Source organism: Dipodomys merriami, unplaced genomic scaffold (genome assembly GCF_024711535.1).
Source record: "Dipodomys merriami isolate MVZ:Mamm:240054 unplaced genomic scaffold, mDipMer1.0.p SCAF_4, whole genome shotgun sequence".
Classification (NCBI taxonomy): Eukaryota; Metazoa; Chordata; class Mammalia; order Rodentia; family Heteromyidae; genus Dipodomys; species Dipodomys merriami.
Window position 1 is genome coordinate 67275468 of NW_027205603.1, and position 16581 is coordinate 67292048.

The following is a 16581-nucleotide window of genomic DNA, read 5'->3' on the forward strand; positions in this document are numbered from 1 at the left end:
TAAGCAATAAGAGTATCATGAATTTGTCAACCTGGACTGGCTTCAGACTTTAACCTTTAGATCTCAACCTCTTGAGTAGCTAGGACTTATAGCTGAGGGCTACCAGTGCCAAGCTCTCATTCTAGTTTTGAGTTCTCCAACAAAAAGAAGATATTTCTTCTTCTGTTTAGTAGCTGTTCACATTTTTCTTGAGCTGTGTATTAAAAAAAAGACTTTCTGTGTTTTAGGATTATTTTAAATTATTGAGTGCTTTATATTCCTTTTAACTTCTATGCACTGCCAAAATTTGGTTTGAAATTTCTTGAAATGTATTTGGTTAAAGTTTCTTAACTATTTTTTGATGAAGAAAAATTTTGTTTTGGTGATGTATAATTTGCTATTACGCTTAGTGCTTTTTTGGGTATTTTCAAAGGAATTATTACCTGCCCTAAGAATATAAGAGATGATGTATTCTGATTCCTTCTCTCAAATTTATAGTTTGGGCATATTATGATGTCAGAACATACTCTGTATTTTCTCTTAAAAATAGTATGATTTTAGTTTTTACATTTACTGCCCCATTTGTTAGGAAATGGAAAGACTTGGAAAAAATTAAGTGAAGTAAGCCAGGCCCAAAGAAACATAGGTCCCATGGTTTCCCTTATTTGCAATAACTAGTATATGTCTGAGACAAGCAGAAAAGGTCAGATAAGTTGATGTTAGGGAAATGAACCCCAAGATAAGGACTCAAATGGTTTTTCTTTCTTGCTATTGTTTCTAACATATTTATAAAATATTTCTTTGTTGCTTTGTATGTCCCTCCCCGACGGTACAACCCCTGTTTTCACTGTATTTGATGTTGGTATAATTTGTGGAGGGGAAGGGAAAAAAACTGTTTAAATAGGGATACAGGTGGACCCATTGCAACAATGAGATGTACAAGATGCTGTGTTGAAAACGAACTTTACAACTTTGGCGCAGGGGAAAGGGAGGGATGGGGGGCGGGGGTGGGGGAGAGATGGGAAGGGATGGGAAGGGGAAACAAAGGAGGAGGCAACAATGCTTGGTAAGAAATGCGCTCATTATCTTGCCCATGTTATTGTAACCCCTCTGTACGGTATTTTCACAATAAAAAAAACCATTTCGAGAAGGGGGACCAAGATGGCGACGGGGTAGTAGGGAAACGCCACAGCTCTCCCCAACCAAAAAGAGAGTTCGAGTTCTAACGCTTAATCTCCCCAAGAGACCGACAACAACAAAAAGATGAACACTCAGAGAAAAACAGGAGGTGGAAAATAACAAAAAAGAAAGAGAGGAAAAGAAGAATTTCAGAACAGAGAAGAGCGAAGACCCCTCCCCCAACCTTTACTGGCTGTGAGGCAGTGCGCCAAGCTGCGGCCAGCCAGCAGGGGCTGCCGGAGCCCCAGAGACATGGGGCCGCCTGCAGATCACCCACACAGAAGCCGCCTGAGGTACTGGTTTGCAGACCAGCTGATCGCCATGAACAGAGAAACCTACCAGCCCGGAGTCTCCACGAAGATCCCACCCCCACCCCTCACTCTCCACAGGAGCAGAGAGGCTCCATCCCACCAAAGCCGCCCGGCACCGGCAGCACGACAAAGGGAGCTGTCTGCAGACCACCTGCGCTGAGGCACCAGACCCGCCCAATCGCCACTGGGTCCCAGAGGCACAGGGGGCTGCCTGCAGATCACCTGCGCAGAAGCCGCCTGAGTGTGGACACTGTGGACCCGACAGCTTGGATAGAGGCAGAGACAGAAAAGAATCACACAGAGCCACCACCGCCCAGCCCAGCCCGCAACCACCCCAACTGAACTCAGATTGCAACGGCAACTGACGACCTACACCACACAGAATCAACTAGCTCCAGGGTGAGTACCCCACAGGGGACAGTGTATCCCTCAAGGAAGACCAGAGCTGGAGGGAATCCCCAGACCCTGACCCAGACTCCCTACCCCAACACCCGGCCCACAGGACCCACTAAAACTGGGAACTGTTCGAGAGCTCCACCAGCCCGTGGAACACACTCCACTGGCCAGGCTAGAGCAAGAGCGCCCCTGGAAGGGAACTTAAATGCCCAAGCCAGGATCAGTGCCCCTGGGTCAAGACAACCAACAGTAGAAGAAATTTGAACTGTGTACCCCAGGCTGCATAACCTAGGTGGTATACACATCAGCACAGGCCTAATGAGCTCGCTGTAGTTGGGGGCTGGAACCAGGCCTGGGGATCCGGTGCCTGAACAACACAACCAACTCCTCCCAACTGAAGTCAAAAGCTGAGCATACGCCTCAGCAGAGGGGAGAAAAACAGGGAACAGCACTCCCCAGGAAGCACGCCTGTGACAACAAAAGACCTGGAGGCTCAGGACAAGCAAAGCCCAAACCCCACCAAAACCCCACCCATATACTCTAGGCTAGGAATTGGGCAACACAGGCCGCCAGCACCTGATAGTAGGCAGGAGCTCAGACTGATAAGGCGGCTCAGCAGTAGAGTGATAGTCTTGGATGTATGAGGCCCTGGATCTGATTCCTCAGCATCACAAAAGCAAAAAGGGTCAGAAATGGTGCTGTGGCTCAAATGGTAGAGTGCCAGCCTTGAGCTGAAGAGCGGAGGAACAGCACCCAAACCTAGAGTTCAAGCCCAAAACAAACAAACAAACAAAAACACATCAAGAGCCCATAGCAAACTCCAGCATCTGGGAGAGTGCATCCAGAGCAATTGATCTTCCCAAGAGCACCCGTAGGAGCAAACACAAGCAGTCTAGGCTGCTCAACCCTTCCAAAGACGGGAATTGCCAGCAATCTACAGCAGAGAGCTGAGAATCCAAAGTAGGTCAGAAGAGCAGCTGGAAATAGGCTCCCAACAGAACCCAGATCAGGCACAGACTCTTTCTACTAATACAGAATCAGCAACCAAGCAAAGACAGACACACCAAAAGAAAATTGCAGATCAGTCTCCTGAACCCCCATGCGAAAATCACAGAGAAAAATTACAAGGTTTACCACCACCCAGGACAGCAAGCTAACCTCAATAGCCAGCAGCCACGCAGGGGAGAGCCCCAGTGGGAGCAAAGCAGGAATGGAAGACAAAAGCTACATCCAAGGGTTGCTGGAGGCAATGACTCAAGAAATAAAGCGAGGGGCTGGGAAGGTGGCTCAGTGGTAGAGCGCTTGCCTTGCATGCCTGAGGCCCTGGGTTCGATTCCTCAGCACCACATAAGCAAAAAGAAAAAAGCCAGAAGTGGCGCTGTGGCTCCAGTGGTAGAGCGCCAGCCTTGAGCTGAAGAGCTGAGGGACAGCGCCCAGGCCCAGAGTTCAGGCCCCATGACTGGACCCCCCCCCAAAAAAAAAAAAGAAAGCGAGAAATTGATCAGAAATTGAAAGAACACAAGGATGAACTATCAAAAGAGATATAGGATATCAAACAAGAGATGCATGCAAAAATAGAAGCTTCACAAACCTCAGTAAGAAGTGAGATAAACGCCAAATTAGAGGTAATGCATACTGATCTCAGATCAGTACTATGAGAACCAACGTTGAATCCATAAAGGGATCCATTTCCTCCATGCAAACCACAATAGAGGCCATGGTCATCAGAGTGAATGAAATGGAAGGTAGAGTGTCAGATACAGAAGACAGAATACACCAACTGGACCAAAAAGTGACAGATATGGAAAAATCACTCAAATTAAACCAAAGGGAAATTCAAGAACAAGTAGATAATGCCAAGAAATTTAACCTTCGTATAATTGGAGTGGATGAAGGTGAGGAATTCCAGAGCAAGGGAATACAACACCTGTTCAACAAGATAATCGGTGAAAATTTTCCCCACCTCAAAAAGGAGCATCTTACCTACATAACAGAAGCGTATAGAACACCCAACAAACAAGATCCCAGAAGAAACACTTCTAGACACATCATAGTAAAAATGATAGCTCTGAATAATAAGGAAACAATCCTGCATGCAGCAAAAATGAAGAAGGAGCTATACTACAATGGGAAAAAAATTAGAATCACTGCAGATCTCTCCACACAAACAATGAACGCAAGAAAGGCCTGGGAAAGCACCATAGGAGCCCTGAAAGCAAATAACTGCTAACCCAGACTGATATACCCGGCAAAGCTAGCATTCACATTTGATGGAGAACTGAAAACTTTTAATAGCAAAGAAAAACTAAATGAATACATAAACAGTAAGCCAGCATTACAAAGAATTCTAAGAGGGGGGACACAGCCTGAAGAAAGCAAGCAGGAACTGGGACTTGCCCCAGACAGGCATTACTCAAAGTCTAACTGAGCAAGCACAGGAGGAAAGGAAAGAAGAAAAACTTAGGAAAACCGAATGACAGGAACAACAATGCATCTCTCTATACTTTCTCTTAATATAAATGGGCTGAATTCGCCAATTAAAAGAAAACGAACTGAGGATTGGATCCGAAAACAAGACCCATCCATCTGTTGCCTTCAGGAGACCCACCTCTCAGCCAAACATAACAAACAAACTCAGAGTGAAGGGTTGGAAAAGGATCTACCAATCAAATGCCCCCAGTAAGAAAGCAGGTGTAGCTATCCTGATATCTGACAAAATAAACTTTTCATTCAAATCAGTACAGAAAGACAAGGACAGACACTACATATTAATACAGGGAACAATCCAAGAGGAGGATATTACCATCATCAACTTATATGCCCCAAATATTGGTGCACCCAGATATGTTAAATAAACACTCTCAAACTTACAGAATAAAATAGATCCCAATACGATAATACTAGGAGACTTTAACACACCACTCTCACCAAAGGACAGGTCTACCAACCAGAGGATTGGTAAAGAAGCTACCGAATTAAGTGAGGCCATATTTCAAGCGGAATTAACTGACATCTACTGAGTATTTCACCCTAAAACAACACAGTACACATTCTTCTCAGCAGCTTATGGAACTTTCTCCAAAATAGACCATATCATAGTTCATGCAAGGAACTTAAGCAAATACAAAGGGATCGACATAATCCCCTGTGTCCTATCTTACCACAGTGGAATCAAGCTAGTTCTCAATAACAAAGCATACCTCAGAAATTTCTCTAATACATGGAAATTGAACAGCACACTCCTTAGCAATGCCTGGGTAACGGAAGAGATCAGAGAAGAAATAAAACATTTCCTACTACTCAATGAAAATGAAAACACCTCACAAAGAAACTTGTGGGACACAGCAAAAGCAGTCCTGAGGGGCAAATTTATTGCCCTCAGTGCCCACATCAAGAGAATGGAGACAGACCAAGTAAATAATCTCATGTTGCAATTAAAACAGCTAGAAAAACAAGAAAAAATGGAACCTAAAGTTACTAGACGAAGCCAGATAACCAAATTAAGAGCAGAGATTAACCAATTAGAAAATCAGAAAACCATAACCAAAATAAACCAAACAAAAAGCTGGTTCTTTGAAAAAATAAACAAAATTGATGGCCCGTTGGCTAGATTAATTAAAAAAAGAAAAGAGGAAACCCATATTAACAGGATTAGGGATGCCACGGGAAACATCACAACACGTACCCAAGATACCCAAACAATTCTAACAGACTACTTTCAAAAGTTATACTCTCTAAAGGAAGAAAATCGGGCAGAAATGGATGCATTTTTAGAGAAATACAAGTTGCCCAAACTGAGCAAAGAAGAAGTTAACCAATTAAATAAGCCAATATCCTACAACGAGATACAGGAAGCTATCAAAAGTCTTCCAACAAAAAAAAGCCCAGGACCAGATGGATTCACAGCAGAATTCTATAAGACCTTTAAACAAGAACTAATACCCATACTCCTCAAGCTCTTCAGAGAAACAGATAAGGAGAGAGCTATCCCAACCTCATTCTACGAAGCCAATATCACACTCATCCCCAAACCAGGCAAAGACCCAACCAAAAAAGAGAATTACAGGCCAATTTCCTTGATAAACACAGATGCAAAGATCCTTAACAAGATTCTAGCTAACAGAATCCAGAAACACATAAAAAAATATTATACACTATGACCAGGTAGGCTTCGTCCCAGAGACGCAGGGATGGTTTAACATACCTAAGTCAATAAATGTAATCCAACACATCAACAGAGCCAAGGTCAAGAATCACATGATTATCGCCACAGATGCAGAAAAGGCCTTTGATAAAATTCAACATTCATTCATGCTAAAAGCTCTGGAGAAAATAGGAATAGAAGGAACATTTCTAAAAACAATAAAAGCCATTTATGACAGACCAATAGCCAATATTATACTTAATGGGGAAAAGCTACAACCAATTCTCCTAAAATCAGGAACAAGGCAAGGATGCCCACTGTCTCCACTCCTCTTCAATATAGTCCTGGAACCCTTAGCCAGGGCAATAAGGCAAGAAAAAGACATTAAAGGGATCCGCATAGGGAAAGAAGAAGTTAAACTATCCCTTTTTGCAGATGACATGATACTATACCTTCACGATCCCAAAAACTCCATCCCCAAACTCTTAGAAATCATAAATCACTTCGGCAAAATAGCAGGATACAAAATAAACCCACAAAAATCAGTTGCCTTCCTGTACACTGACAATGCACAAGAAGAGAAGGAAATAAAGGGAGCAACCCCATTCACAGTAACCTCCCAAAAAATAAAATATTTAGGAATTAACCGAACCAAAGATGTGAAAGAACTATTTAATGAAAACTATAAAAAGTTAAAGAAAGAAGTTGCAGAAGACACTAGGAAATGGAAAGACCTCCCATGTTCTTGGATAGGCCGACTTAATACAGTAAAGATGGTAATACTTCCAAAACTAATATACAAATTCAATGTAATTCCTATTAAAATCCCAATGACGTACATCACTGAAATACAGAAAACAGTCCAAAAATTCATATGGAACAACAAAAGACCTAGAATAGCCAAAACAATTCTAGGGGATAAAGACAATATGGGAGGGCTATCCATGCCGAACTTCAAACTCTACTACAGAGCTATAATAACAAAGACAGCATGGTACTGGCACAAAAACAGACCCGAAGATCAATGGAACAGAATAGAAGATCCAGAAATAAATCCACAGGCCTACAACCAGCTGATATTCGACAAAGGAGCCAAAGATGTACAATGGAAGAAACACAGCCTCTTCAACCGCTGGTGCTGGGAAAACTGGGTGGCCACATGCAGAAAACTAAAAGTGGACCCCAGCCTATCACCATGCACCAACATCAACTCAAAATGGATTAAAGACCTTAACATTAAACCTGAATCTCTGAAACTACTGCAGGACAGAGTAGGAGAGACACTTGAACTAATAGGCACAGGAAGGAACTTCCTGAACAGAGTCCCAGGGTCACAACAAGTTGGAAAGAGACTCGACAAATGGGACTACCTTAAAATAAAAAGCTTCTGCACAGCTAAATCTATCACAACCAAGCTAGAAAGACAACCAACTAATTGAGAAAAAATATTTACCAGCAATATATCAGACAAGGGGTTAACATCCTGTATATACAGGGAACTCAAGAAACTAATCCCTCCCAAACCTAACAAACCAATTACTAAATGGGCAAGGGAACTAAAGAGGGACTTCTCAAATGAAGAAATAAAAATGGCAAAGAAACACATGAGGAAATGTTCATCATCCCTGGTGGTGAAGGAAATGCAAATAAAGACAACCCTGAGATACCACCTTACCCCAGTCAGAATGTCCCACATCCACAAATCAGCCAACGACAAATGCTGGAGGGGATATGGAGAAAGAGGAACCCTATTACACTGCTGGTGGGAATGTACACTTATATAACCACTTTGGAAAGCAGTCTGGAGGGTCCTTAGAAAGCTAAAGATTGACCTCCCTTACGACCCAGTCATACCACTTCTAGGCATCTACCCTGAACAACAGGAACCAATATACCAGGACACGTGAACCTTCATGTTTATTGCAGCACTGTTCACAATAGCTAGGATATGGGAACAACCCAGATGCCCCACCACAGATGAATGGATCCAAAAATTGTGGTATCTATACACAATGGAATATTATGCAGCCATTAGAAATGACAAAATAATGGCATTTGCAGGGAAATGGATGGAGCTAGAAGGAATCATGTTGAGTGAGGTAAGCCAAGAGCAAAGAGACAAACGGTACATGGTCTCCCTGATAAGTGGATGCTAAATCCAAAATGTTAGCTGATACGACAAAACTAACAGGACTTAAGAAACAAAGAACTCCCACTCATCTGGTCGAACCACTACTAAATATCCCCATGCTGCTGATCACATGTATGGTGTATATGTGTACACTGTTATATGTTATAGACTGTGATAGACAATTTGCTCCAGGAAAGTTAGAATGAACTTGTGACTTTAAGTGAGCATCATTATTCCACAAGACTGTGAAATTCGGGAAATTATGCAATCACTTAATCACAATAACAAAAAAGAACCTCAGGGAAGGTAGGGAAGGAAGGGATGGTAGGGGGAAAACAATGGAGGGGGTAACAATGCTCAATAGAAAGTGTACTCATTACCTTACTCATGTAACTGTAACCCTCTGTATAGTATCTTTACAATAAAAAAAACCATTTGAACATAAAAATATATATAATTCATTTATTCTATTTTTAAAAATTTGGTAAAAAGTAACTTTACTGTGACTTTTTGTCCAAAATGAGTTTTTGTCAGCATTTGAGTGGGTCCATTCACAGTTTTCCCTTCCCATCCCATCCCATCCCATCCCATCCCATCCCATCCCATCCCATCCCATCCCATCCCATCCATGTATCTTCGTGTCAGTACCATGTTTTGATAACTGCTGGTGTATACTGTTAAAACCAGATGGTGTTGGGCCCCTGACTTTGTTTGTTGTAAGCTGTTTTGATTATTCAAAAATTTTCGATTTGAAATTTAGAATTACATTGTAAGTACAGTTTAGTGTCCTTCTACAAAGATATGACTTTGCATTTTTTTTCACATATATCTTTATGCTCAAGGCTAGTGCTCTACCACCTGAACCAAGGTGCCACTGCCAGCCTTTTCTGAGTAGTTTATTGGAGATAAGAATCTCACTGGCTTTGCTGCCTGGGCTGGCCTACAACTACAATCCTCAGTTCTCAGCCTCCTTAGTAGTTAGGAATGTAGACATGAGTCACCAGTGCCTAGCTTGATAGTTGTATCTTTCATACTTGGATATTTTGTTGTTACTTTGAATTTGTTTTCTTCTCAAGTGCCTCTGGAACCTAATAGCTTAAATATTTATTCTTTCAATGTTGCAAAATTCCTGTGAAGAGTTTTCATTCCTTTGTATTTTGAAATAGCCTGTCTTTGAGCTCGCTAATTATTATGCCTGGTTTATTCTTCTCCTTTGTGGCTTCTTTTTTTAAAATAAGTTTTTTATTGTGAAAATACTGTGTAGAGGGGTTACAGGTACATGAGCAAGGTAAGGAGTACATTCCTTATCAAGCATTGTTGCCTCCTCCTTTGTTTTTCCCCTACCCTCCCTTCCCTCCCACTCCTCAACTACATTCTCACTCCTCCCTCGCCTAAATTGTAAAGTTCATTATTGGACATAGCATCTTGTACATCTCATTGTTGCAATGGGTCAATCTGTATCCCTATTTAAACAATTTGTTTTTTTTTCCCTTCCCTTTCCCAAATTATACCAACATCAAATACAGTGAAACGGATTATACTGTGGGGGAGGGACATACAAAGCAACAACAACAAAAAACACCACACGATACCTTATAAATATGTTAGAAACAATAGCAAGCAAGAAAGAACTACTTGTGTCCCTATATTGGGCTTCATTTTGCTTTTATTGTATTTAAAAATCTACTTAGTGTATTTTTCAGCTCAGTGGTTTTTTGAGTTTTAAAAATCTGTTTTTCAGAGAATCATTTGTGTTTTCTTCTTATTCATCAGATTACTTAAGGTAGTTGTTGTTTTAAATTTTCCATTCAGGTGTTTGCTCACAATTTCAGTGCTTCATTTGGACAGTTAGTAGGTACCACTGTTGGTAAATTATGTTTATTCATATGAATACTTAGTGCATAGTGAAAGAATGAAAGCTATATTATTGTCTTTAAGTTGGCTGATACCTTTTCTGCAGAATCTTTGTCTTTTATTGACAGAGTGATTATCTAAAGACAAATAATGAGGTGTTCTCATTTAGCTAATGCTAAAAAAATATAGGAATACAATATGAGCTCTGAAAGAAAAAATTATCTTTGTGTGTGTATTTGTATGTGTGTGTGTGTGTGCACGCGCACACACACACGTGTATATGTGTATGTGTGAGAGAGAAGGGGTGGGAGAAAGATAGACAGACAGACAATCCTGGGTCTTGAAATTTCCTGGGCTGGCTTTGAACAGTGCTCCTCAGACAGATCTCAGCCTCCTGAGTAGCTAGGGTTACAGGCATGAGCCACTGGCCCCAGCAACTGGCTTGACAAATTATCTCATTAAGTTATTAAATAATAAAATATATTGGTGGTTATACATTTACATTGTACCTAGGACTGTCTTGTACAAGCTAACACATAGTCACTACATTTATAGGTCTCTTAAATGAAGGAAACATGAAAATGATTCAAGTTTACTTCAGTTTAATGTACATATTGACATTTAAAATACTCAAGTTACTTATTTCAATTTAGTCTAAACAACAAAAATGCACTTTTACTAATGACTGTAACTTGTACAACTTCTGTTGACATCTGATGTCCACTAGAGGGCACCCAGTCCCTGAACATGTTTGCAAAAGAACAAAAACTGTGGTAAAGAAGCAGTATTATTTCATTTCAAAGTTAGAATTATTTTATGAAATATCAAAGATGATAGTCAGACATAGAAAATATTTTTGAAATGTTACTCTGCAATATGAGTACTTCTAGATTAAATGGCTATTCTTTCCCCTTTTTATTAATATATATTAATGGTATGGAACAATGGGTTTTGTTATAAATTTTATGCATGTATATAATATCCTTTGATTATATACATCCCACTACTTCTTATTAAATGACTATGATTTTATTAATTCCAAGTATTGCTCCACTAACTAGTAAGTGGTGAAACTTTAAAAAGTACCTTAAAATGAGTGCTTTCACACATTATTACTAAAGTTTTTTTCCTATAAATTGAGATTCAAACAAATTAAACAAATATTGTGATGTAAGAGCAGTATGTTTCTTCCGTATTGCTATATTCTTAGCACCTTGCAATTGATAGTGGCTCTATTTAAACAGTTGTTGAAAGATTGAGTGGATGAGAAAATAGCTTGCCACAAAGGAGAGATCAATTAGAAGGCTGCTGAGTCTCTGACATAGTTCTATGAAAAGAATGAGAATAGACCTTACTAACAATTGGAGTTGTGTATTAAAATATTATTGTTCTATGAAAAATCTTTCTTTCCTTTCTCTCTTTTTTGTTGCTTCTGAGGCTTGAACTCAGGGCTGTTCCTAGGCTTCTTTTACTCAAGGCTAGTGCTCTACCTCTTGAGCTACAGCTATACTCTAGCTTTTTTTCTGGCTTCAAACTATAATCCTCAGATCTCAGCCTCCTGAGTAGCTAGAGTTACAGGCATAAGCCCTTGGTACCTACCTGGTATCTCCTTTGTTTTTTTTCAGTTTATCTTGTTTTCAGTGTTTCTCTACAGCAGTTTTTACTGCTCAGTTGTTCTGTAACTTATGGAGTAAATGAATGAAAGAACTTTATGGAAGCTTTATATTGAAAGTATGATTATATATAACATATATATAACATAGATATAACATATATATTATATATAACTACTTGGGAATTGGTGTTAATTTAAATAAAAGAAATTTAGAGAGATTGTCACAAAACATAACTATGAAAATAAAGTTAAGGGTCAAGATAACATAGAGTAACATATAGGTGAACTCAGACTGAGAACTTTAGAATTGAGATAGATACCGCCTAAGTATGAACTCTATGATTGAATTATTGTATTAGGGTATATGCTGTTCTGTTCCACAGATAGATCTATCAAAATGATTGTAATAAAAAATAAACAGTTTAGTTAATTTTCTTATATATTGGATTATTCAATTAGTGAATTAGAGGGGTGATAAGGTTTTGAGGAACAGGAAAGTAATATTTTCTCAAATAATAATTTACTAGTTACTTAATTTGAATGTATTAGGAGCCATGGTAAAAAGTGAAAAAGGAATAGCAGTTATCACAGAAATGAAAAAGGAGAAGGCTTTTTCCTATAATCTTATGACAGAAATGCCACTGGTAAGAAGAATGACAAATAAGGGATCATTTCAGCTTTGAATAAGCTCAGTTTATCACTTTTGCCACCAGATGGCAAAGGTACATCTTGAAAGTAAGTGATTTACAATTCTGTATTGTTTCATCTGAACTTGTTGCAGAGATAGTTTGGACTAATAAGTCTAAGTTTATATCTGAGAGTCTAAAAAATAGGACTTCTCAGGTAGTGGTGTTTTTTCATAGTCAAAGCTTAGTTTTTCTCAGGTATTTGTGTCTAGTTCTGAGATTTTTATGTGTCAGATTGTTTTTACAAACATTTTATGCCAACACTTCAAAATTAAAATGTTCAAAACCATATGCATACACTTGTTTTCACAGTAGCATCATCCTTATCTCCAGCTGATGACTCAAGTAAAGATTCTTAGGCATCATTTTCTAATCTTCTTCCCTTTGACTTTCGTATTATATTTAGTTATGTTTTGGGTCAATTCTGTCTTTGCAATGTGTCTTGTGTCTAGCTTTTCCTTTCTAATAGGGGTTATCACTGCCCTCCCCGCCCTTTTTGGGATTATTTGTCTTGCTTTCTTACCCTCTGCTTCTCTGCTTTGTTTACTTTACTGGATGTTCTGCTTTGTCTCTAGAATCATATACATGCATACAAATAGACACACAGACACACACAGACGTAGAGATTTTTGTACCAGTTTTGAGGCTTGAACTCAAGTCCTGGGGACTGTCCCTGAGCCTTTGTGCTGAAGGGTAGCACTCTACCACTTGAACCACAGCTCTCCTTTTGGCTTTTTGGGAGTTAATTGGAGATAAGAGTCTGATGGACTTTCCTGCCAGGCTGGCTTTGAACCATATCTTTATATCTCAGCCTCCTGGGTAGCTAGGATTACAGGTGTGAGCCACTGGTGGCTGGCCAAAATAATGATTTTAAAGTATAGATATGATAAAGTCTTTTTTCTGGTCACTTTTGATGCCTCCCCTTTTTGCACTTAATGTTTAAACCACCAATGATCTAGGCTTTGTGGGGAAATATGATATATAAGACACTTTTAAAATATTGAAATAATTTTTTAAAATCTCCAAATTAGAGATAAAACTTCAGTTTAGCTTTTTTCTTTTTCTGAGCCAAAAGATTACATTATACCATTTCACTTCATTTCCTACAACCTTTCCTGTCTTTGGCCCTGAAAACAATAGTCTGGCCACAGCAGGTAAATAATAAATCATTCTTTTAAGGGAGGAGTTTGAACACAAGACATCATACATGCTAGACAAGCTCTCTATCACTGAGCTACATCTTCAACCTGATTTCTTTTAGAATTGCAAGTACTAATGTTATTCATCTTATTAGAATTCTGTTCTATAAATTTAGTTATTAAAATATTTATTGAGTATTTATTAGACATTTCTTGATGCTGAGGGTATCATGTTGAAAAATAAAAAAAATTTCTTCACAGAGAATACCTTTTAGTTTGGGGAAAACAAGAATTATGTGCAGGCTTGTGCACATGATTGCACTGAACTCTAGGGAGCGCTATTGATTTAAATTAGAATGGTACAGCACGCAGTTTTCATACCTCTGATGTTCTAGTGACAACTGGTAAGAATGAATAGGATAGAGGAAGAGGAAAAGGGATTTTTTTTGGGGGGGTGGTGGAGGTAAAGAACAGTTAATTTTAAATAGGCCTTCCTTAACATTAAAACTTGAAGGAGGTTAAGAAGTGTGCCATATAAATATCTGAAGGAGGGGCATTTCAGGCACAGAAATTATAAGTGCAGAGATTCTTAAGCAAGAATGTGCTGTGCTTATCTGCCTGTCTTATTTTTTTTTCTTTAAATGCCAACTCAAATGTCCCTACTTGCAGGAACTCTTCCTGTATTTGACCAGGAAGAATTATTTATTTATTTATTTTTGTTTAGGAGGAATACCTTTCTCAAATTACGTATCACTAACTTTCAGCACACATTCTCTCCTATTAAACATTGAACAACGTGAGGGGCATGGTTTCTTTTACATCTTTACATATACACACATACAGTTATCTTTCTCTGTCCTTTTTTGAGACTATTTTTTGGTGTAGCCCTTTCTACCTCTGCTAAGTGCTGGGATTATAGATATTTGCCAGTGCCTTTTCCATTCCTGTTAAAAAACATTTTTTTAAATCTTGTCCTGCAGGGCCTGGACACTATCCCTGAGCCTCTTTGTGCTCAAGACTAGAGCCTCTATCATTTGAGCCACAGCACCAATTCTGGTGTTTTCTGAGTAGTTAATTGGAGATAAGATTCTCATGGACTTTTTTGCTTAGGGCTGCCTTCAAACTGTGATCCTCAGATCTCAGCCTCCTGAGCAGCTAGGATTACAGAGATGAGCCCACAGTGCCTGGGTCATCTTTTTTTCCCCAGTCTTGGGGCTTGAACTCAGATCTTGGGCTCTGTTCCTGTACCTCTTTATGCTCAAGGCTAGCACTCTATCACTTGAACCATAGTGCCACTTCTGGCTTTTTCTGTTTATATGGTACTGAGTAATTGAAACCAGGGCTTCATGCATGCTAGGCAAGCACTCTACCACTAAGCCACATTCTCAGCCATCCAGCTCATACTTTTTATTTTTATTTTATTTTATTTTTTTGGGGGGTCCGGTTGTGGGGCCTGAACTCTGGGCCTGGGCACTGTCCCTCAGCTCTTCAGCTCAAGGCTAGCGCTCTACCACTTGAGCCATAGTGCCACTTCCAGCTTTTTTCTTTTTGCTTATGTGGTGCTGGGGAATCGAACCCAGGGCCTCATGCATGCAAGGCAAGCGCTCTACCACTGAGCTACCTTCCCAGCCCAAGCTCATACTTTTTATATGTTACAAATATTTGAGGTTTTCAATTTATTCAATTTATTTTAATTATTTAATTTTCCTTAAAAATGAGCTTAGTTGAGGAATATAGTAATTTTCTCTGCTTTTTGTGTAGCTTTGGCCTTTATAAAAACATAATATGCATCAAATAATTTTAACATGCCTTAAAACTGGTCACTACATATAAAATTGATCTCTAGTAACCTGTTGTTTCTTAGAAATTATAATGATGGAACATCTTTAGTGCCTTAGCATATTTTTATAGAAATTCTTATGCCTGTTAAGTTTGACTTGCCATATCCTCTGGCAAACTGCAGTGTGCATCCCAAAGAAAACGAGAATCAAAACAGCAAATACTAAAAAAAGCATTAGAAATATAGATTTGATTCTCCAGATCCTTTGAAAGGGGACAGAGAAGCCTGCTGAGGGCACTGGCTTTTACTTTGAGAACTGCTAGATTTGAGATTAGATTTTTTAAATTGTTTCCTCCTCTACTGAAAACAGGTCATTTTATTGAATATTGCCAGTATTATCTAAACTATATTGAATTCTTTGTGTCTTTATGCTTTTTTAGTTGATTTCAGCATATGTCCCTGTATGTATTTATTTTGTATTCTCTCCTTTTCATAGTACACAAGAGATCCTCGTTGATTCTAGTTTCTAGGAGGAATTGGTAGCAATATATTTAATATGTAGTGGATTGGAGCAGGGTTTTTCTTAAAATGATCCTGGCATGTTTTTACTGACACATATACCTGAAAATTGCTATAGCAATAAAAGATTTGGACTCTGGCCCAGGAGATTTTAAACTATATTTTTCTTTTTAAAAGTTCATCAAAATCATCTAATTGTAAAATATATATTTATTTTATGTGTGTATTATGTGCAATATTTAATACTTATAGAATTATTATTTCCCTGAAGTATTTTTGTTTTAATTTATTGTGGTCACTTTTAATCTTGAGGATCTTGGAGAATGAATTAGTCCTATCCATCTCAAGGTAGCTCAATACATGATAAATAGCTCTTAAGATTTAGGATTTTTTTTTTGTTAAAAACTTAGATAATATAGTTTTTTTCAGATAATATAGTTTTTTTCAAATGAAAACAGCAAAAAATATAGAGAACTAATATTACTGTTATTGTAATTATTTTTTTCTGTGATATGTACCTGAAAGTTGTTTGTATATATTATTTGACCCAATTGGAAGTTTTGAGGTTTAGTTTGGAACTTAGTGCAGAAAGAAAGATTTTCAAGGTTGATTTGAATATTATTTGTAGAGTAGTTCTCACTGTGCTTACCTAATTACACAGTGCCTGAACTGGAAAATTGAACTCTAGAGCAATCACCCCCTCTGTACTGATGCAGTCCCTCTTCCATTTTTGTATGTTTCTTTTTTCAACCTAAGTATATTTATATGCTTATTTTTAAGATGTTAGTTTTCAACTGGTTTTTCTTCAATAATATTTGTAAAACTTGCATTTTTCCTATTTAGTCTTT

The 16581-nt window shown here is 38.6% G+C and overlaps 1 protein-coding gene across 28 annotated transcripts in view; it reads left to right on the top strand.

Moving 5' to 3' along the window:
- The window catches only part of Rims2 (regulating synaptic membrane exocytosis 2), a 427098-nt gene that overhangs the window by 122321 nt on the left and 288196 nt on the right, over window positions 1–16581 (top strand). The gene's annotated exons all lie outside the window — the stretch shown is intronic.